The following is a 22,353-nucleotide window of genomic DNA, read 5'->3' on the forward strand; positions in this document are numbered from 1 at the left end:
TACTGACCTGTCTTTAAAACACGTTGTATAATGATGAGAGAAATTCCACAGAAAAACTTCAATATGAATCCCTACACAATACACATGTAAGTATATACAAATGTGACTTAAATATATTAATAGAAAATGTACATTACTATTATTACTGCTATACATACGATCAATTTTCGGATGTAATCGAGACAGATACCTGTATAAATGAGAACTTATTCAGTGGGTTTCTGGGGTACTAAGAATATTCAGTTTCTTGTTCTGGGTGCCAGCTCCATAAATACATTCAGTGTGTGAAAATTCACTGGAACAAAGACTTACAATATATGCCCTTTTCTGTGTTACGTTATACTTCCACAAGGAGTTTTAAACATTTACTATGTAATTTAAGTTTTTTGAGGAAAAACTTGAGCAACTGCAACAGTATACCATATACATATGACAATCCATATTTGAGCTATATCCAAGATCAAACGATTTTTGAAACTATCGCAAAGTACGATAGACCTAAATCTCCCATTTAAAGGGGACTCTATTTTTATCTTTCCCAACCTTCCCTCCAAAAACAAAAATAACATTTGTCATCTCACAATTACAGAGATGTAACAAATCGAGTTTCAAAATAATCCTCTCTTTAGTCATATGTATTTTGTTGTACAATTCCACATGTTTTGGAAAGTGTGGGAAACTAGGCTCTCTAATTCACTGTTGATGGAGTACAAATTAGTATAAACTCCTCACAGATCAATTTGGAGCTCTCTATAAAAATGTAAAATGTTCATGAATTTGATCAAGCAACTATACTTAAGAATTATTTTATATCATTGGAAGTGAAGTCATCGAAAATAATAATAATAAGAAGAATTATCCCAGAAAGACACTGAGAAATCTGTAGCATTTTTGTTATTTAGTCATTCATACGCTCAACATTCAGCTGACATATATTTATTGAGTACCTGCTGTGTGGGGGGCTGGGTTCTGGGGACATACTACTGGTGACCAAGACAGCTGCAGTCCCAGCTTTGGAGGACTCTTAGAATGTCTATATGCCAGTTGGAAACATAATTATCAAAATATGAATCACACAGTTTTTGACTATTACACGTTTAATTTAAAATTACAAAGCCTCTAATCCCAGCACTTCAGGAAGCCAAAAAAAGGAGGATCACTTGAGTTCAGGAATTCGAGGCCAGCCTGTATATCAGAGTGAGACCCCCTCTCTACAAAAAAATAAAAGGCTGAAGTGGGAGGATCACTTGAGCCCAAGAGACTGAGGCTGCAGTGAGCTGTGATCGCACCACTGCACTCCAACCTGAGTGACAGAAAAAGGCCTAGATTCCAAAAAATAAAAAATAATAAAATAAAATAAAATTACAAAAGAAACCAATGACAAAATATTCAAATGATTTTAATTATTATCCCATTTCAATGAAGAAGTATGTATAGAACACATATAGAGAAAATTTAGAAGACATTAATAGGGATATTATCTCTGGATGGGATTATGAAGTACTATCACTTAGGATACTTATTTCTTACTTAAATTAGAGGGAGAGTCTTGCTATGTTGCTCAGGCTGGAGTGCCATGGTTATTCACAGGCTTCATCCTTGAACTTCTGGGCTCAAGCATCCTCCTGCCTCAGCCTCCCAAGTAGCTGGGACTATAGGTGTGTACCACTATGCCCGGTTTAAAATGTTGGAATTTTTAATGATTACTTATAATTTTGTGGCTGGATATATATGTACATAGCACATTTCTAATTGTCTTTTTTTTTTTTTCAATTGAGATAGAGTCTCACTCACAGGTTGCCCAGGCTGGAGTGCAGTGGTGAAATCATAGCTCACTGCAACCCATAGTTCCTGGCCTCAAGCGATCCTCCTGCCTCACCATCCCTAATAGCTGGAATTACCAAGCTATTTGTTTTATTATTTTAATTTCTAATTGTCATTTTTTATTGTTTTGAGATGAGGGTCTCATTATGTTGCCCAGACTGGTCTCAAATTCTTGGCCTCAAATGATCCCTCCAACTTGGTCTCCCAAAGTGCAGGATTACAGGTGTGAGCCACTGTGCCCTACCAAATCATCTTCTTTTTTCTTTTTTCTTTTTTTGTTTTTGAGACAGAGTCTCCCTCTGTCACCCAGGCTGGAGTGCAATGGCACAATCTCGACTCACTGCAACCTCTGTCTCCCAGGTTCAAGAGATTCTCCTGCCTCAGCCTCCTGAGTAGCTGGGATTACAGGCGCCTGCCACCATGCCCGGCTAATTTTTGTACTTTTAGTAGAGATGGGGTTTCACCATGTTGGTCAGGCTGGTCTCGAATTCCTGACCTTGTGATTCAGCCACCTCGGCCTCCCAAAGTGCTGGGATTACAGGCTTGAACCACTGTAGCCAGCCCAAATCATCTTCTTAAACTAAATTCAGAGGGATCAGAAGTAACTCTGATGTTAATATGGGTTTAGTAGCTACTGCTATGATAGCTGATTAATAGGCAGTATACAACTGAGGCCAAAACATGCAAATATAACTGCATCTGTATGTGTAAGTCACCTATAGGAAAGCAATACTAAGAGACAGCTCCTTTTAGATAAACTAAATAATAAGATTAAGATACAGAGTGAAAAGCTGGAGGGGCGGGCAGGTAAACTTTCACTGACCAGAGGCAATTCTCCCCAAAGGCTTAGACCTGGGCACAGTATTTTTTAGATAGTTATGCAGAAAGCCCTCTTAACCTGAAATCCAGGCCTGAAAAATCCCAGTGTGGTGAGGGTTAGTGGCATGAACCAGTTAGTCCCAGGGAACAGATGTTAAATTGTGTCATGATTATTCAAGAAATGTGCATCTGAATTACTATTTTACTTGGGACACTTTGTATCCCAGGATTTCCTGATCAGGTCGGATGGCTCATGCCTGTAATCCCAGCACTTTGGGAGGCTGATTCGGGAGGATGGCTTGAGGCCAAGAGTTGGAGATCAGTCTGGGTAACAGTGAGATCCTGTGTCAAAAAAAATTAAATTAAAGATTAGCATAAGGGGATTTAAAAAAATAATTTGTCTGTTTTAATTCCATAATGCTGGCTGGCTGTGAGTTACACCAAAGGCGCTCAAAAGGGAAAAATGTCCTTTAAGGTTGTTATTTATATTTGTTGACATTTACTGATTGCTTTTGACGGGCCAAGCACAGTACTAAACAAATTGTGTGCGTATTGTCTCATATAATCTGTGTAACATATGAGCTAGATACTAATATTAAACTCATGTCAATCCTCCCAACAACCCTATGAGGTGGTTACTATTATAAGAACCATTTCACAAATAAAGAACTTTCCCAAGGACACATAGCAAATAGGTGGGAAGAGTCAGAGTCTAAACTAAAGTTTGTTATAACTCTAAGCTTGAACTCCTGCTTTACGTATAAGGAAATACAAGGGAAGGGCTCTCAAGTATGCATGGCCTCAGGAAGAGAGAGCCTCATTTCACAAGCATAAAGCTGCATGGACCTTGGAGATCTCTAGAACAACTTGATCATCCAAATAGGGAAACTAAGGCACAAAACTCTTGGTCACACACTTAGCAGTAGAGCCAGGAAGCCTGAGCAGGACTTCCTGACTCACAAGCCAGTTGTTTTTCCATTCCTCTCTGTGCTTGTATACATTGGAATTGTGTACCTGCCAACAAGAGGACGATTGTGAACTAGGTGCAGTAGTGCACAACTGCACTCCCAGCTACTTGGGAGGCTGAGGTGGGAGGATCACTTGAGCTCAGGAGTTTGATACCAGCCTGGGCAACATAGCAAGACCCCATTCCTATAAAAATATATATATAAATTTTGAGATAGAGTTTCACTCTGTTACCCAGGCTGGAGTGCAGTGGTGCAATCTCGGCTCACTGCAGCCTTGACCTCCAAAGCTCAAGGGATCCTCCCACCTCACCCTACTGAGTGGCTGGGACTTCAGGCTTGTACTATCCCACTTGACTAATTTATTTATTTATTTATTTTGTGGAGGCAGAGTCTCACTATGTTGCCCAGACTGGTCTTGAACTCCTGGGTTCAAGCGATCTTCCCGCCCCGACCTCTCAAACTGTTGAGATTACAAGAAAAAAGAATGTTTGCAAGCCTTCCATTATTGGAAACTAAGCTTTTCCTCCTGAGCATTGTCAGTTCCTGATCTCCCACCCTTCTTTCACTTAAGCTTAACTTTGTGTCTCTGAGCAAGAATTCCACGTCTAAAGCTATTACAGAAATATACCCATTGTTTCTAAATATCATTTTTAAAAATTCTAAATGTATAATCTAGACAAAATGTTTGACTCTAAGAGCACACAGTTGCCATGGTATTCAAGACAGCATCTACAGCACACAAACATATTCCTAATATAGTTGTTTCGAATTACAATAGAAAGCTGCAGGCAGTGAATTCAGGTAGGGTGAGGGGATGAAAAAAATAGAACACACTTCGTGATTTTTTTACTGTTTTCAAAACCATCATTTCCAACTGCTGCCAATATCATAACTGTCATCATCTCTAGTCACAGGACTGGCATTTGCTTCTGTTTATTGGGAGCATCTGGGGCCTGTGTTACTGTTAGCTATAAATAGATGATCCTCAAAACTACTTATTGACTACTTACATAGAGCAAATGCTCGGTCACTAAACATGCAAGTATTGTCTTGTCGGGTACAGAAGGGAATGTCACAGCTTGGCTGAGAGAGGACTTTATTTCACTTATTTTATTTGTGTTTGTTTTGTTTTGTCTGTTGCTTTTGTTTTTTTGTTTTTATTTTTATTTTTTTTTTGAGACAGGGTCTTGCTCTATTGCCCACACTGGAATGCAGTGAGTGGTGCAATCATAGCTCACTGTAGCCTCCATCTCCCAGGCTCAAGCAACCCTCCCACCTCAGCCTCCCGAGTAGCTGGGACCACAGGTACATGCCACCAGCCTGGGCTAATTATTATTATTTTTTGTCTTGAACTCCTGGGCTCAAGCAATCCACCATGCCTGGCCACAACTGATTCTGAATCACAGGAAAAAATAACATAAAATAGGACTGGGAGCAGTGGCTCGTGTCTGTAATCCAAGCACTTTGGGAGGCCAAGGCAGGAGGATCTCTTGAGCCCAGGAATTCGAGACCAGCATGGACAATATAGTGAGATTCCGCCTCTATCAAAAATACAAGAATTAGCTGGGTATGGTGGTGCACGTCAGCAGTCCCAGCTACTTGTGGGGCTGAGATGAGAGGATCCCTTCAGTTTTGGAGGCTGAGGCTGCTGTGAGCTGTAAATAGCACCACTGCACTCCATCCTGGGTGACAGGATGAGATCCTGTCTCAAAAAAAAAAAAAAAAAAAAAAGTTAGCATCAGCTGTAAGGGAGGAGCTTTATACAAAGAGGAGTCCCTGGCTTTCAGAAGCTGTCCTGGCAGCAACAGCTGGGCTCTGTTTCCCTGCTCTTAGACATAGATGATCTCACAGATAGCAAACTCTGACAAGGTTAACCTGAGACCATGACAGAATGAGACAAAATAAGCCTATTTCATAAGTTTGTTTAAGCAATTACAAAAGCAAGGCCACTGTACGATCCACAAAACACCAGACTTTTTCTCCTCTCTTGTTAAATGAGTGACTGCAGCTGGGAATAGTGTCTGTGGTCACAGCTACTCAGGAGGTTGAGGTGGGAGAATTGCTTGAGCCTAGGACTTTGAGGCCACAGTGAGTTATGATTACATCACTGCACTGCAGCCTGGGTGACAGAGCAAGACCCTGACTCTAAAAATAATAACAATAAAATAAAATAAATAAAAATGAGTGACTGCTGCTTCTAGGCCCAGTCATAGAATTGTCCCCTCTTTCTGACAGTTACCTAATTTAGGGCAAACCACCATGACCTTAGGCCTTCCTCCAAAATCATCCAGCTCGCTTCTTCCAACCAGATTCTTTCCAACACCCTCTTAGTGACACAACCCACAATTCTATATGGTGTGTGTTCTTGATGCAACGAGCAATAATCCAACTTCTTTAACTACAGGTGTGTTCCTGGTGGTCTTTGGCTGGAGGGAACTGACCTCCTCAGAGCATGTAATAGATGTTTCAATTATTTTATCTGTTTACTTTTCCTTGCAACCGCTCAACTAGCAGGTAACCTTTCAGAGAACAGAGACCATGTCTATCCTGTTCTCTACTTTATTCGAAGTTCATAGCTTTATCTGGAATATGGTGAATGTTCAAGGTTTTCTGAATAAATAAATGAATATGAGGGGTGTATTAGTCTGTTCTTGCATTGCTGTAAAGAACTACCTGAGACTGGGTAATTAAAAAAAAAAAAAAAAGACGTTTAATCGACTCATAGTTCCACAAGCTATACAGGAAGCATGACTGGGGAGGCCTCAGGAAACTTACAATCATAGTGGAAGACAAAGGCGAAGCTGGCACGTCTTACACTGCTTGAGAAGGAGGAAGAGGGCAAAGTGGAAGGTGCCGCACACTTTTATTTTTATTTATTTATTTATTTTTTGAGATGGAGTCTGGCTCTGTCGCCCAGGCTGGAGTGCAGTGGCGCGACCTCGGCTCACTGCAAGCTCTGTCTCCCGGGTTCACGCCATTCTCCTGCCTCAGCCTCCCGAGTAGCTGGGACTACAGCCGCCCGCCACCACGCCCGGATAATTTTTTGTATTTTTAGTACAGACGGGGTTTCACTGTGTTAGCCAGGATGGTCTCGATCTCCTGACCTCGTGATCCATCTGCCTCGGCCTCCCAAAGTGCTGGGATTACAGGCGTGAGCCACCGTGCCCGTCAGTGCCGCACACTTTTAAACAACCAGATCTCGTGAGAACTCACTATCTTAAGAACAGCAATAGGGAGTCTTCCATGATTCAATCACCTCCCACTAGACCCCTCCTCCAACACTGGGGATTACAATTCCATGTGAGATTTCGGTGGGGACACAAACCCAAACCATGTCAGGGGGAATTCATATTCCCTGGTTTCCTCACATCTCTCTTATATATCCAGGAAGCTAGCATTTAGATAGTAATCTGGCTGTGGGGAGGAACATGCCGCTTGTAACTATTAATGTACACTGGAAAAGGTACATAAAAGCACTTTGTAAACCACACTTAATCTTACTGTAACATTACTCTTAGTGGCAATGACAATTTGGCCTCCAAAGTTTGAATTTCAACTGTTCCCAAACTGCTGTGAAGATGTTTGCCTATTTCCCTGTTCTATAGTATATCATTTAAAAAATAAGTTTTCTTGTTTTGCTCTCTGATGACAAAGGCAATACCTACATATTTTGGTATTTGTAATTTGGTATTTGGAACCTTTGAAAAATATAGACAAATATAAATATAGATAAATATAAATTAGGCTGGGGTGGTGGCTCATTCCTGTAATCCTAGCACTTTGGGAAGCAGAGGCAGGTGGATTGCTTGAGCCCAGGAGTGTGAGACCAGCCTGGGCAACATAGTGAGACCTTATCTCTACAAAAAAAAAAAAAAAAAAAAAAAAATTGTTTTTAACTTAAAAAAAGAAGGAAGAAGAAAATAAACTGGCGTTCTATTCTCAAAGCAGATTCCTTTTTCCCCAAATTGAGTTTAAGCCACCTCCTGGTTTGAAAGTTAAGGCTCAGTATTTCAGTATTTAGAGATTTACAGAGAAATGCAAAGTACTTTAGATGGTTAAAAAAGAAATTTTGAAGGTTATTTGGTGAATGGACCCAGGAATGCCAGAGTCCTGCCTTGCCAGTATCCTATCACCTTTTCCTGACTTTTAGGGCCCCTCCACCTACCTTGAGTAATGGCCACAGGAAACAAGATTTCTCCTTGTTTGTTATGCTTGAGTTTCAGAGAACCCTGGTAAAGCTGCATTCAACTATGCAGTTAGGCTGGGGAAATGGGACAGGTAGGGGTGGGGGAGGGGACTAAAGGGGAATGGTATAGTCTGTGTGTGTGTGTGTGTGTGTGTGTGTGTGTATTTATATGCTATATATAGAGAGAGAGCATATGCTTATATATAAATGTGTGTATGTATATGTGTGTATATATGTGTGCATATATATATATATATATATATTTTTTTTTTTTCCCCCTTCTACTCCTGGATTTTTACCACCTTTCACCACCAAAGGCTCCTTTTCCGTCCTTGATGGAAATTCCTTTCATTAGCTTTCCCAGTGAATTGGACTCCTTTGAAAGAGTTCTTCTGGCTAAAATGCATATATTGGAAGGCATTTCTTTCAACTGTGTATCTCTTTTTTCTCTTGCAAAATCAAGCCATCCATTTATCAGGTAAAAATAATTATCAAAAGCTTTTTAATTGCTTTTTTCCCTTCATTCTTTCTTTCTTTTTTATTTTAATAGGTTTTTGAGGAACAAGTCATGTTTGGTTACATGATTAAGTTCTTTAGTGGTGATTTCTGAGATTGTGGTGCACCCATCACCTGGGCAGAGTACCCTGCACTCAATGTGTAGTCTTTTATCCCTTATCAAAAGTTTAACAATATAAAAATTGCACATATCAGACTGGGCATGGTGGCTCACGCCTGTAATCCTAGAACTTTAAGAGGCTGAAGTAGGTGGATTGCTTGAGCCCAGGAGTTTGAGATCAGCCTTGAAAACATGGTGAAACCCCATCTCTATCAAAAATACAAAAAACAAAAAACAAAACAAAAAAAAAAAACCAGCCAGTCTCATACGTCGGTTTCAAAATAAATAAATAAATATTGTTAAAATTGCACATATCAGTGTCATTGTTTTAATGTCATGCTAATAAATAAAATGTTAGTTGATACCAACAAACAAGTATGTAAGTAATATACAGGCACTTTAGGACCATTCACAACTATTATTGCCCACTAAAATTTAACAATCTCTCAATGCTTATGTATGATGTTAATTGTGTGTTAAATTGATAAAACTTGGGTTGTTAAAACTCTAGCATGTCATAACACTCTAACCACCTGGTTGATCTAATAAACCCCAGACGTCTCTATGATGTCATCAGCAGCCAATGAGAGCATCTGTTGGCATGCAGTCACTGCGCGAAATAACTGTTTACTCCCTACCGTATGCTTGGTACGCACTGAGCATTGCCCCAAGAAAGACGAATGAATGCCTTTCTGGAGAGCTCATAGTGAATTACCGGGGTGATAACCACACTGTTAACATATTCCAAGCAAAGGAATTGGTATTTAACTAGTTTGTATAACCTTATGAAACTATGGTTTTATTCATCTTTTGCAAATATTAAAAATAGCTCTAAATCTCCATGTCTCTCATCCTGGACTCCTGGTGGGAACTGCTGCTTATGCACAAGCTTCAACAACACTGACACCAATGTGTCAGCAAGTCAATCTCCATTTTCACTTTTATTATGCCTGTGGATGTAGAAATTTATTAAAGCTGGGCACGGTGGCTCACACCTGTAATCCCAGCACTTTGGGAGGCCAAGACAGAAGAATCGCTTGAGCCCAGGAGTTCAAGACCAACCTGGGCAACTCAGACCTCATCTCTACAAAAAAATTAAAAAATTAGCAAGGCATGGTGGTACACACCTGTATTCCTGGTTATTCAGAATGCTGAGATGGCAGGATTGCTTGAGTCTGGGAGGTAGAGGCTGAAGTGAGTCATGATCACACCACTACACTCCAACCTGAGTGACAGAACAAGATCTCATCCCAAAAACAAACAAAACACACACACACACACACACACACACACACACACACACACATACACACACACACAGATTATATATGCAAAACTCTCAGTTATAATTTATAAAATGAGGAGAAATATAAACAATTTTAAAGTTACAAAACATCTCTGAACTCAGTGGTATTGCCTGTATAGTGGGAGCGAAGTGATCGTAAGTGTCAAACTAGATCCCACATGGTAAAGTTCTTACAGAGGTTTTTAAGATGGTTTTGCGTGCAAAACTTCATTATCAGTGGTGTAATTTAAATGTAAGTAATATACAGACACTCCAGCACAGTTCACTGCTATTATTGTGCACTGAAATTTAAGTCACTCTATGCTTTTGTGTGATGTTAATTATGTGTTAGCTTGATAAAATGTGGGTTGTTGAAACTCTAGCATGCTAAGAACTTTATGTATTAAAATCCCACTTTCTTTTTTGTAAATTTCTTTTTCTTGAGACAGGGTCTCATGATGTTGCCCAGACTGGTCTTGAACTCCTGGGCTCAAGCAATCCTCCTGCCTCAGCCTGCCAAAGGGCTGGGATTACAGGTATGAGCCACCATGACTAGCCCAAGACCCCACTTTCTAATCTTCGCAAATATGCTTACTACAGTTCACTTAGGTATTCAAACAATTAATGATTGATCTCTCTCAACTGGATAAATACAATATTTATAGATTAATACACTCTCTTTTTAACTGACAAGGTTTCCAGATGGGTCCTAGAAATTTCACTCAGAAAAAGCACTAAAAGATCTTCAGAATCGACATGAATTAGATTCATCTTCATCACAATAGATCTTGAGAATAGATCTCAAGATGTATTCATGAGACCAAATGGAATTTACTTTCTTCCCAGGCAAGTCTTTAGACTGAAAAAGGCAGTAGGTATGACATACCAATTAAGAGTATGTCCTTGGTGGGGCATGGTGGCCTGTAACCCCAGCACTTTGGGAGGTTGAGGCAGGAGAATCACTTGAGCCCAGAAGTTTGAGATCAGCCTGAGAAACATAGCAAGACCTTGTCTCCACAAATGCTTTAAAAAATAGCCAAGCATATGGCTTGCACCTGTGGTCCAGGCTACTTGGGAGACTCAGGTGAGAGAACTGCGTGAGCCTGGGAGGTGAAGGCTGCAGTGAGTAATACTGCACTCAAGCCTGGGCAACATAATGAGACCCCCTCTCAAAAAAAAAAAAAAAAAAAAAAAAAGAGTGTGTTCTCTGGAACAAGACTGTCTTAGATTCAAGTTTCTGCCCTGCCACTTACTGTATATTCTATGCTTCAGTCTCTTCATCTGTAAAGTGGTGATAATAATAGTACCTATGTCATAAAGGGATTGTGAGGTTGAACTAAGTGAATACATGTAAAATTCTTAGAACAGTGACTGGGACATACTAAGGGCTCAATAAATACTAGTCACTATTATGTGGGTTTTTATCTAAAAGTTGTTTTAAAAATAATATTTCCAGCTGAGCATGGTGGCTCATGTCTGTAATCCCAGCACTTTGGGAGGCTGAGGTGGGTGGATCACCTGAGATCAGGAGTTTGAGACCAGCCTGGCCAACATGGTGAAACCCTGTCTCTACTAAAAATACAAAAAAAAAAAAAAAAATTAACCGGGCATGGTGGCGCACTCCTGTAATCCCAGCTACACGGGAGGCTGAAACAGAAGAATAGCTTGAACCCGGGAGGCAGAGGTTGCAGTGAACCAAGATTGCTCCATTGCACTCCAGCCTGGCTTACAGAGCAGGACTCCATCTCAAATAGTAAAATAATAATAATAATAATAATAATAATGTTTCTGGGTTGGGCATGATGGCTCACACCTGTAATCCCACTAGTTTGGGAGGCGGAGGCAGGTGGATCACTTGAGGCCAGGAGTTTGAGACCAACCTGGTCAACATGGTGAGAGCCTGTCTCTACTAAAAATACAAAAATTAGTCAGGTGTGGTGGCAACGTGCCTGTAATCTCAGTCACTTAGGAGACTGAGGCAGGAAAATCGCTGGAACCCGGAAGGCGGAGGTTGCAGTGAGCCAAGATCACACCACTGCACTCCAGCCTGGGCAACAGAGCGAGACTTCATCTCAAAAAAATAAAATGAAAAATAAATAAATAAATAAATAAATAAATAAAAATAAAAATAAAAATATTCCGGAGCTAACAGTAATCAGATAGTTTCTCAAGCAGTGGATTGAGAAAAAGGTGACTCCCTTCTCTGCCTGCCAATTTTTCTTTAACTTTTTTGTTTTTAAATAATGGTTATTTGATTTTACTTTTATTATTGAGTAAATAGAGATCCACTAGAGTGCCTTTCTCCCTAGTGGGTTTTTCAGTAATGTGAAAACTGCTGTGTGGTTAAAACCCTGCTTCTTGAGACAAGTATTTTTTTTAAGTATCAAATAATGACCGTTGGAATTTATTGATATACTAAGAATATTCTGCCTTTGTCTTTGCTATCATACTCAGAAAGAATCTATTAGACTAATCAATATAATGTAATGGTTGCCAAGTTGCAAAGTCCCATATCCCTAAGGTTGATGCGAAGCGACCACAGTTTTAGCAATGCTTCTTGACTCATCTTTTATCTCTGAGTCATTTGTCACCACCCAAACTCTTGCCAAAGTTAATCCCCTTCTGAGAAAATGCCCAAGTAAATGATACAGTGTGGTATTTTTGAGTCTCTGACCTCACTTCAAGAGCCAGAGATAGAGAAAAATCTCTGTCTGGAAAAAACAAAAAGGAAAAGGAAAATCACGGTCAAAAGGAAGCCCCGCAGAAAAACAGAAGTTGCTATTTTCCATCGACTATTTTGAGATCATTTGTTTCCCTATCCCTGTGTTCTTTTGTTTTCTAAGCTTAGCTCTGGAGGAGCGTGAGTGCCCAGAATGGGAAGGAGAGATCACATTCAGATTTAAAAGAAAAATAGAGGCCGGGCACGGTGGCTCACGCCAGTAATCCCAGCACTTTGGGAGGATGAGGTGGGCGGATCAGCTGAGGTCCGGAGTTTGAGATAAGCCTGACCAACATGGAGAAACCCCGTCTCTACCAAAATTACAACATTAGCAGGGTATGGTGGTGCATACCTGTAATCCCAGCTATTCTTAGAGGCTGAGGCAGGAGAATCGCTTGAACTCGGGAGGCAGAGGTTGCGGTGAACCGAGATTGCATCATTGCACTCCAGCCTGGGCAACAAGAGCGAAACTCTGTCTCAAAAAAAAAAAGAAGAGAAAAAAAAAAAAGAAATAATAAATGTTTGAGATGATGGATATGCTAATTACCCTGATCAGATCACTGTACATTGTTTGTATTGCAATATTACTCTGTACCCTATAAATATACACGATTATTACATGTCAATTTCAAAAGTTAAAGGAAAAAGAAAAAAAGCAATACAGCCAGTTAAAGGAAGGAGCCGCATTTTGAGGAAGGAGGTAGGAGAATAAAAAAGTTTTGGAGAAGAGAGTGTGTTGTGTCATGGAAAAAGAAATGACAGAGAAGAGACCCAGAGGAAAGAGGAAAAGGATAAGAGGGGATGGAGCCCGAGAGAGCAGAGACTTGTTCTGGTCACTACTTCAACTGAATATAATATGCCTGCTCATTCTTTTTTAACAGCTTTATTAAGATATCACTCACAGGGCTGGGTGAGGTGGCTCATGCCTGTAATCCCAGCACTTTGGGAGGCTCGGGGGGGGGGGGGGGGGGGGGGGCGGATCACCTGAGGTCAGGAGTTCAAGACCACCCTGACCAACATGGATGAAACCCCGTTTCTACTGAAAATACAAAAAATTAGCTGGGCATGGTGGCACGTGCCTGTAATCCCAGCTGCTCAGGAGGCTGAGGCAGAAGAATCACTTGAACCTGGGAGGCAGAGATTGCAGTGAGCTGAGATCGCGGCACTGCACTCCATCCTGGGCGACAAAAGCAAAACTCCATCTCAAAAAAAAAAAAAAAAAAAGATGTCACTCACATGCCATGAAGTCCACCAGTTTAAGGCGTCTATTCAGTGTTGTAAAAGGTATTTACAACATTGTGCAACCGTCACCATAATCTAATTTTAGAACATTTCTTTTGTCCTTAAAAGAAAACTTGTACCTACTAGCAATGACTTCTTACTTCCCCATTCTCCCTGCAGCCCTAGGCAACTGCTAAATCTATTTTCTGTCTCTTGTAGTTTTGACTATTCTGAACATTTCATGGAAATAAGATCTTATATTTGTGGTTACTTTTGACCGACTTCTTTCACTTAGGTCAATGTTTTTGAGGTTCATCTATATTGTAATCTATATCACTACTTATTCTATTGCTAATTTTCCATTGTGCCTTATGTCACACTTAATTTATCCATTCATCAGCTGATGGATATTTGAGTTGCTTTCAATTTTTGGGTTTTATGAATAATGCTGCTATGAACATTTGTGCCTGAGTTTTTGTGTGTAGCTGTTTTCACTTCTCTTGTGTGTATAACTAGGAGTGAAATTTTTATGTCCGGCCAGGTGCGGTGGCTCATGCCTGTAATCCCAGCACTTTGGGAGGCTGAGGTGGGCAGATCACCTGAGGTCAGGAGTTTGAGATCAGCCTTGCCAACACGGCGAAACCCCCTCTCTACTGAAAATATAAAAAGTAGCTGGGCATGGTGGGTGTCCGCTTGTAATCCCAGCTTCTCAGGAGACTGAGGCAGGAGAATTGCTTGAACCTGGGAGGCAGAGGTTATAGTGAACTGAGATGGTACCACTGTACCCCAGCCTGGGAGACAGAGCAAGACTCTGTCTCAAAAAAAAAAAAAAAAATCTTATGTCATATAGTAGCTCTCTATTTATCCTTTTGAGGAACTACCAAACTGTTTTCCAAAGTGGCTGCACCACTTCGCATTCCCACCTGTACTGTATGAGAGTTCTAATTTCTTTACATACTGGTCAGCACTTGTTATTGTCTTATTTCTTAAACTTTATTGAGACATAATTCACATACCATACAATTCACCCACTAAAGGTGTTTAATATGTTCACAGAATAATCAACCACCATCATAAGCAATTTTAGAACAGTTTTATTGTCCCAAAAAGAAACCTGTACTCATTAGAAGTCACTTTCCATTTCCCCCAACTTTTCCATTCCCCAGCCCCAGGCAACCACTAACCTACTTTCCCTTTCTATAGACTTTTAATTATGGGCTTTGATTATAGGCAGTTGAATGGGTAAGACACAGTAGCTTCTGGTTTTCATTCACATTTTCATAGAGATTAATGGTGCTGAGCACCTTTTCATGTGCATATTAGCCACTCCTAGATTTCCTTTGTAAAAATGCTTCTTAAGATATTTTGCCTATTTTTAAAAATTGGGTTGTCTTTTTGGTTTTTGTTTGTTTGCTTTTGTGTGTCTTTTGAGACAGGGTCTCACTCTGTTGCCCTGGCTGGAGTGCGGTGGCACTATCACAACTCATTACAGCCTCAACCTCTCCAGGCTCAGGTGATCCTCCCACTTCAGCTTCCCAAATAGCTGGGACTACAAGCTTGTGCCACCATGTCTGGCTACACTGCTTTATTTTTTGTAGAGATGGAGTCACACCATATTGCTCAGGGTGGTTTCTCACATCTGGGCTCAAGCAATCCTCCCACCTCAGCCCCGCCAAGTAGCTGGGACTACAGGCATGCACCACCACATCGGGCTAATTTTTATATTTTTGTAGAGATGGGATATCACTATGTTGCCTAGGCTGGTTTTAAACTCCTGGGCTCAAGAGATCCGCCCACCTCGGCCTCCCAATGGGCAGGGACTGTGGGTGTGAGCTACTTGGCCCAATAATCTTCTTTTTGAGTTGTAAGAGTTCTTTATACATTTTGGATAAGTCCCTTATCAAATTTAGTTTGCAAACATTTTCTCCCATTCTGTGGACTTCCTTTTCGCTTAGTAATCTTTTGACACTCCTTATTATTCCTGGCAACTCCACCTCTTCGGTCCAGCTTGAGGCCACATCTGCAGATCTGACTCTCTTCTTATTCCTCAAACTTCAGCATCCTTACTTGCAACGCTTCCGATTTATTTTATTTTTTCAGGTAGGCAATCTAATAGTCAATTTCCACTTCCTTATACCTCTTTTTCTCCAAAAACAAGTAGTACTGATAAATTCACCTGCTCTAAAGCCTTGGATTCCTTTAGAAATTAGGAGCGCAGAGTGCAGTGTGGAGGCACACAGTCTAAAAACAGCAACGCTCCTTTATTTGTAACACGAAATGTATTCAATTTTCTACTTGGGAAAAGATTGTAGATATTTGGTCCAAAAACATTATCAGAAGGCTGAGGTCCCTTTTCTCTTCTTTATGCTTTAATTTTGAACTAAATCTTTATTTGAGTACTTGTAACATTTTTTTTTTAAAAAAACAAGGACACTGAATAATTTTTACCACCAAAGAATAGAAACATAACCAGGCATATATGGTATATATAAGTTAATTTAAAGATTTCTAAATTAGATATGATGCAGTTAATCATACTAATTACTAATCTGATTCTCCTCTTATTCCTCAAACTTCAGCATCCTTACTTGCAACCCTTCCTATTCATTTTATTTTATTTTTTCAGTGTAATAGTCCATTTCCACTTCCTTATTCATCTGTCCCATGTAGTTCTAAACGTACCTACAAATATTTGTCTCTCCCCTATGACAAGATACATTCAAACAAGGTTACTTTATTAATAACAAAATTAATTAGGGATACTATGATTATAATATTTAGGAAAGAGGGAAACTAACTATGGATGATCTTTTTAAAAAATTATATAATTCAGGCCAGGCATGGTGGGTCACATCTATAATCCCAGCACTTTGTGAGGCTGTGGTGGGCAGATTGCTTGAGCCCAGGAGTTCGAGACCAGCCTTGGCAACACGGCAAAACCCCACATCCACAAAAAAAATACAAACTTCACCAGCTTGGTGGCACGCACCTGTAGTCCCAGCTACTTGGGAGGCTGAGGTAGGAGGATCACTTGAGCCCAGGAGGTGGAGGCTGCAGTGAGCCAAGATCATGCCAGTGTACTCCAGCCTGGGTGGCAGAGCAAGACCCTGTCTCTAAAATAAATAAATAATATAATAATATATAATTCATAAGCTGGGCATTAAAAAATCTCAAATACATTTATTGAAGATGTGCTTAGTGAAGAAAGAACATCAAGTTTACATAACTTGATGCCTATTACTGTACTACTAAAAATTAATTATAATTGTAAACCAAAAATAAAATTCTGAGCCCCCTAACCAACTGATGGGCCCGTCTCTAGGTCAAGGGCATTCCAAAGAAACCTGAAAAACTCGTTCAGGTCATGATGGCAAGAGAATCAAGCATGTCTCATGACACCCTCCTCCCTTTGGAATTCAGGCATGACTGACCAGCATTAATGATAAAACAGAGATCTTAAGACTGACAAAGCAGACTCTTTATAGCAATAAGATAGCAAATTCCAACCTGACTCCAGTTTAGCATCACAGGACAGATAGCAGGCCCTGAAAGAAACTGAAATATTTTACCCCAAAATATATTTCTTTGACATATTTTGAAATGGCCCTGCAAAGCTGTCTCTTGTGGGGAAAAAGTCTACATCCTGTAGAGAATCACCTTCCCTTTCTGGATTTTTTTTTCCCCGATCCAGAAGATAACTAACTAACAGTCTGGCACCTTTTTAGGTGTGATAAGAGCTCTGAAGCCTGCTGCCTGGAGGCTTCCTCTGTGTTATAAAATCTTGATCTCCACAACCCCTCATCTTAACCCAGATACTCCTTTCTATTGATCCCAGGTCTTTAGATAGTGACTCTTTCAACCAGTTGCCAACCAGAAAATCTTGGAATCTGGCCAGGTGCAGTGGCTTACGCCTGTAATCCCAGCACTTTGGGAGGCCAAGGTGGGGAGATCACTTGAGACCAGGAGTTCGAGACCAGTCTGGCCAACGTGGCAAAACCCCGCCTCTACTAAAAATTAAAAAATTAGCTGGGTGTGGTGGTGCACACCTGTAGTCCTAGCTACTCGGGAGGCTCAGGCACAAGAATCACTTGAACTTGGGAGGCGGAGGTTGCAGTGAGCCGAGATTGTACCACTGTACTCCAGCCCCGGTGACAGCGTAAGACTCTGCCTCAAAAAGAAAGAAAGAAAGAAAGTTTATTTTGCCAATGTTAAGGACACATGCCCATGACACAGCCTCAGGAGGGCCTGACGATACATGCAAAAGGTGGTCAGGGCATAGCTTGGTTTTATAGAATTTAGGGAGATTTGAGACATCAATTAATATATGTAAGGTGAACCTTGGTTAGGTCCAGAAAGGTGGGACAACTCAAAGCAAAGGCAGGACAGCATAGGGTAAATAAGAGAAAAGTGTTTGCATTATCTTGAATTTTTTTTTTTTTTTTTGAGACGGAGTCTCGCTCTGTCGCCCAGGCTGGAGTGCAGTGGCCGGATCTCAGCTCACTGCAAGCTCCGCCTCCCGGGTTTACGCCATTCTCCTACCTCAGCCTCCCGAGTAGCTGGGACTACAGGCGCCCGCCACCTCGCCTGGCTATTTTTTTGTATTTTTTAGTAGAGATGGGGTTTCACCATGTTAGCCAGGATGGTCTCGATCTCCTGACCTTGCGATCCGCCCGTCTCGGCCTCCCAAAGTGCTGGGATTACAGGCTTGAGCCACCGTGCCCGGCCATTATCTTGAATTTCTAATTAGACTTTCCAAAGGAAGCAATTAGATATGCATTTATCTCAGTGAGCAGAGGGATGACTTTGAATAGAAAGGGAGGCAGGTTTGCCCTAAGCAGTTCCCAGCTTGACTTTTCCCTTTAGCTCAGTGATTTTGGTGTCCCAGGTTTATTTGCCTTTTGTACATGTATAATCATGTCTTTGTTCCAGCCCTCAAAATTCAACACAATTGAATAAATATCCTTTTCGCCATTTTGTAGGCCCTGAAATGAAAACAAAGATGTAAGAGGCATTCATATATTTACACATAGTAATTGCATATTTCTGTTTTGATTTGAGTCTTATTAGATATATGTAAACTTCCTCAAACTGAAATAATATATTGTTCTTATGAGAAAGTGCAAGTTCATTGATTTATATGATTTAAATGTTGATTTATTCAACAATCACTGTACTAATGGAAAGCCTAAATGAAGATTCAACAGGGAAAAGATAACCATCATTTCCTTACCTGAACAGTCTGTAAACTAGGAAATGGGCAAGTAACTGCGTGATGCATTTATAACGCTTGGTACATTCACGGACTGTTAAGCACAGGCTGTTACAAACGCAGATGGGAGGCAGACTTGCAAGGAAGCAGCATCATTGAAATTGAGACCTTATGGGTGAACAGGCATTACCCAGATGAAGAACGTCCAAGCAAAGGAAACAGTACGTACAAAAGCCTAGAGATTAAAGAGACAGGGCCTATTTAGGGGGAATAAAGTTGTTTCCTATGAGTGAAAGATAAAGGGGAGACACAGGGTTGAGTGATGAGAGAAGAGGACTGAACAGGAAGCTGGGACCTGGTCGCCAAGGACACTGCAAACTGCATTAAGAAAAGCAATGGTGCCTGGCACGGTGGTTCCTCATGCTGCCCATGGTCCCAGCTACCCAGGAGGCTGAGGTGGATCAACTCCAGAGCCCAGAAGTTCCAGGCTGCAGTGAGCTACGATTGCATCTCTGCACTCCAGCCTGGGTGACAGAGTCACATAGGATCTTAAGCAGAAGGATAACAGTATGAGATTTGCACTTAAGAGATATAATAATAATAATGATAATAACAATAATGATTGCCAACATTCCCTTGTAAAGAAAATGCCAAATAGTTTGCTAAATGTTTTACATCATACACTTTGTAACATATTTTTCAAGTAAGATCACTGTGGCTGACAACAAAAGCTTTATAAATTAAAATAGAAAGCAGAAGAGAGAAACATTTTTGTTTGCTTAAATAGAGCTTTGCTCTATAATTACCAGCACAAGTATGGCTTATATGAAGTGTGAATGTTGGCTAAAGAGATGATGATTTGACAATGTAAACAAACAGGGAATTTTTCATTCTGGGAACATAGAATTATTTGGAAAAAAATGGTTAAACTATAGTAAGTAGGTTTGATTTATGTTTATGATTTTGATTTATGCAGGGAAATAACTATATTAGCTTAATTATTGTGTGTGCGTGTGTGTGTGTGTGTGTGTGTGTGTACTGAGGTTAGTGGAGATTCAGTGGAAAGTCCTTGGAAGAATATTAAAAATGGGCTAGGTGTGGTGGCTCACGGCTGTAATCCCAGCACTTCGTGAGACCAAGGTGGGCAGATCACCTGAGGTCAGGAGTTCGAGACCAGCCTTGCCAACATGGTGAAACCCCATCTCTACTAAAAATACAAAAATTAGCTGGGCTTGTTGGTGCACACCTGTAGTTCTAGCTACTTGGGAGGCTGAGGCACGAGAATCGCTCGAGCCTGGAAGGCAGAAGTTGCAGTGAGCCGAGATCATGCCACTGCATTCCAGCCTGGGAAATAGAGTGAGACCCCATTTCAAAAAAAAAAAAAAAAAGAAAAGAAAAAAAAAGAATACTACAAATGTTTACCTTAAGTCATCAAGGTATACATAAAGGTTTTGGAAAGACATAAAACTACCAGAAGGATAGCTTCTTTTACTGATAGCTTCTTCAAAGGTATTATTGAAATGATTAGCTATGGAAATTCTCATAAAGTTACTTTGCAAGCCACAGGCTAGATATGCTCCCAGAAATGATATTAAATATTTTAAATATTTATGAATATCAGAATGAATTCAGGTCATGGAGCTGGAGGCTCCCTGCTGGTTTCTGGGTGCTGTGTAGATTCAGAGATCTAAGAGAGGGACCACACAGGCATAAGGACATCTGGGAACCTTGGAAGCCATAGGATGTTGGCTGTTCACCAAGGAATATGGAAGTATTTCAATATTTTATTTCCAATCTGTATGACTATACCCGTAGCTATTAGCTGAATATCAGCTGTATATGTTTTTTTGTTGTTGTTGTTTGTTTGTTTTTGAGATGGAGTCTTGCTCTGTTGCCCAGGCAGGAGTGTAATGGTGCAATCTCGGTTCACTGCAACCTCCGCCTCCCGGGTTCAAACCATTCTCCTGCCTCCTGAGTAGCTGGCGCCCGCCACCACACCTGGCTAATTTTTAAAATTTTTAGTAGAGACGGGGTTTCACTGTGTTGGCCAGGCTGATCTCAAACTCCTGACCTCGTGACCCACCCGCCTAGGCCTCCCAAAGTGCTGGGATTATGGACATGAACCACCACGCCCAGCCTTATCAGCTGTATATGTTTCTGGTTTTAGTATGAATAGGAAGAATTATATAAAGATGGCATGATGGTAATCATATGTATAAGGTTACAAGAAAAATATACTCAGAGAATACTGCATTTGAAAACAATCAATAAATTTTACATCCCACAAATAGATTGTGTTGCACAGAAGATGAATCATGGCTGGGCACGGTGGCTCACAACTGTAATCTCACTGCTTTGGAAAACCGAGGCAGGAGAATCACATGAGCCCAGGAGTTCAAGACCAGCCTAGGCAAAATAGTGAGACCTCATCTCAACAAAAAATTTCAAAATTAGGCCCGGCGCGGTGGCTCAAGCCTGTAATCCCAACACTTTGGGAGGCTGAGACGGGCAGATCACGAGGTCAGGAGATCGAGACCATCCTGGCTAACACGGTGAAACCCTGTCTCTACTAAAAAATACAAAAAAACTAGCCAGGCGAGGTGGCGGGTGCCTGTAGTCCCAGCTACTCAGGAGGCTGAGGCAGGAGAATGGCGTAAACCCGGGAGGCGGAGCTTGCAGTGAGCCGAGATCCGGCCACTGCACTCCAGCCTGGGCGACAGAGCAAGACTCCGTCTCAAAAAAAAAAAAAAAAAATTCAAAATTAGCTGGGTATGGTGGTGTGCACCTATAATCTCAGCTACTCAGGAGGCTGAGATGGGAGAGTCACTTGAGAACCCACGAGGTTGAGGCTGCAGTGAGTCATGATCGTGCCACTGCACCCCAGCCTACGCAACAGAGTGAGACCCTGTTTCAAAAAGAGAGAGAGGAAGAGAGAGAGAGATTGGGAGAAAGAAAAAATATGAGTCAGAACCTCAAAAGAGTGCATAAGCAGAACTCAAATCTAAACTGTTTAACATTTAGCATAATGGGGATTTATTGTATTAAAACATTGGAAGAAGCATAGTTTTGGTTCTCCACTCTATAGGATATGAAATTGACAGAACGAACTATCATTTTCAGATATTTATTAAACTGAATAGATAAGAATATTGGGAGCCAAAATAATACTCTTTTTTTTTTTTTTTTTTTTTTTGGCAAGTACATCTCCTTGTCAAGGTGTATGGTGGGAGGTGATAGAGTAGAACTTGGAAAGCAAGGATATGTCAGGACTGCTCCTTGTTACTGCGTGACCTTTGACAAGTTCATGCATTAGAGTACTAGTTTAGCTTCTGTAATGCAGATCAAAGAAGAGTGGCTTAAATAGAACACCTTAATTTATGTCTCTCTCACTTAATAGTTCATGTGAGAACTTTTAAGTAGGCCACTTCATGTGGTCATCTGCAGACTTGGGTTTTCCATGTCATAAATTATGTTTCTTATCTACATTATCGAAGCTGATTCAACAC

The 22,353-nt window shown here is 40.8% G+C and overlaps 1 long non-coding RNA gene across 2 annotated transcripts in view; it reads right to left on the reverse strand.

The window, feature by feature from the left end:
• Nucleotides 1-10,986, reverse strand: part of LOC126962123 (uncharacterized) — a 29,774-nt gene extending 18,788 nt beyond the window's left edge. For both annotated transcript variants that reach the window (XR_007728598.1, XR_007728599.1), the window contains exon 1: nucleotides 10,952-10,986. This is a non-coding gene — a long non-coding RNA (uncharacterized LOC126962123). The remainder of the gene's footprint in view (nucleotides 1-10,951) is intronic.
• Between the last annotated feature and the right edge of the window lie 11,367 nt (nucleotides 10,987-22,353).

This window comes from Macaca thibetana, chromosome 9 (assembly GCF_024542745.1).
Source record: "Macaca thibetana thibetana isolate TM-01 chromosome 9, ASM2454274v1, whole genome shotgun sequence".
In the NCBI taxonomy this organism is placed as follows: domain Eukaryota; kingdom Metazoa; phylum Chordata; class Mammalia; order Primates; family Cercopithecidae; genus Macaca; species Macaca thibetana.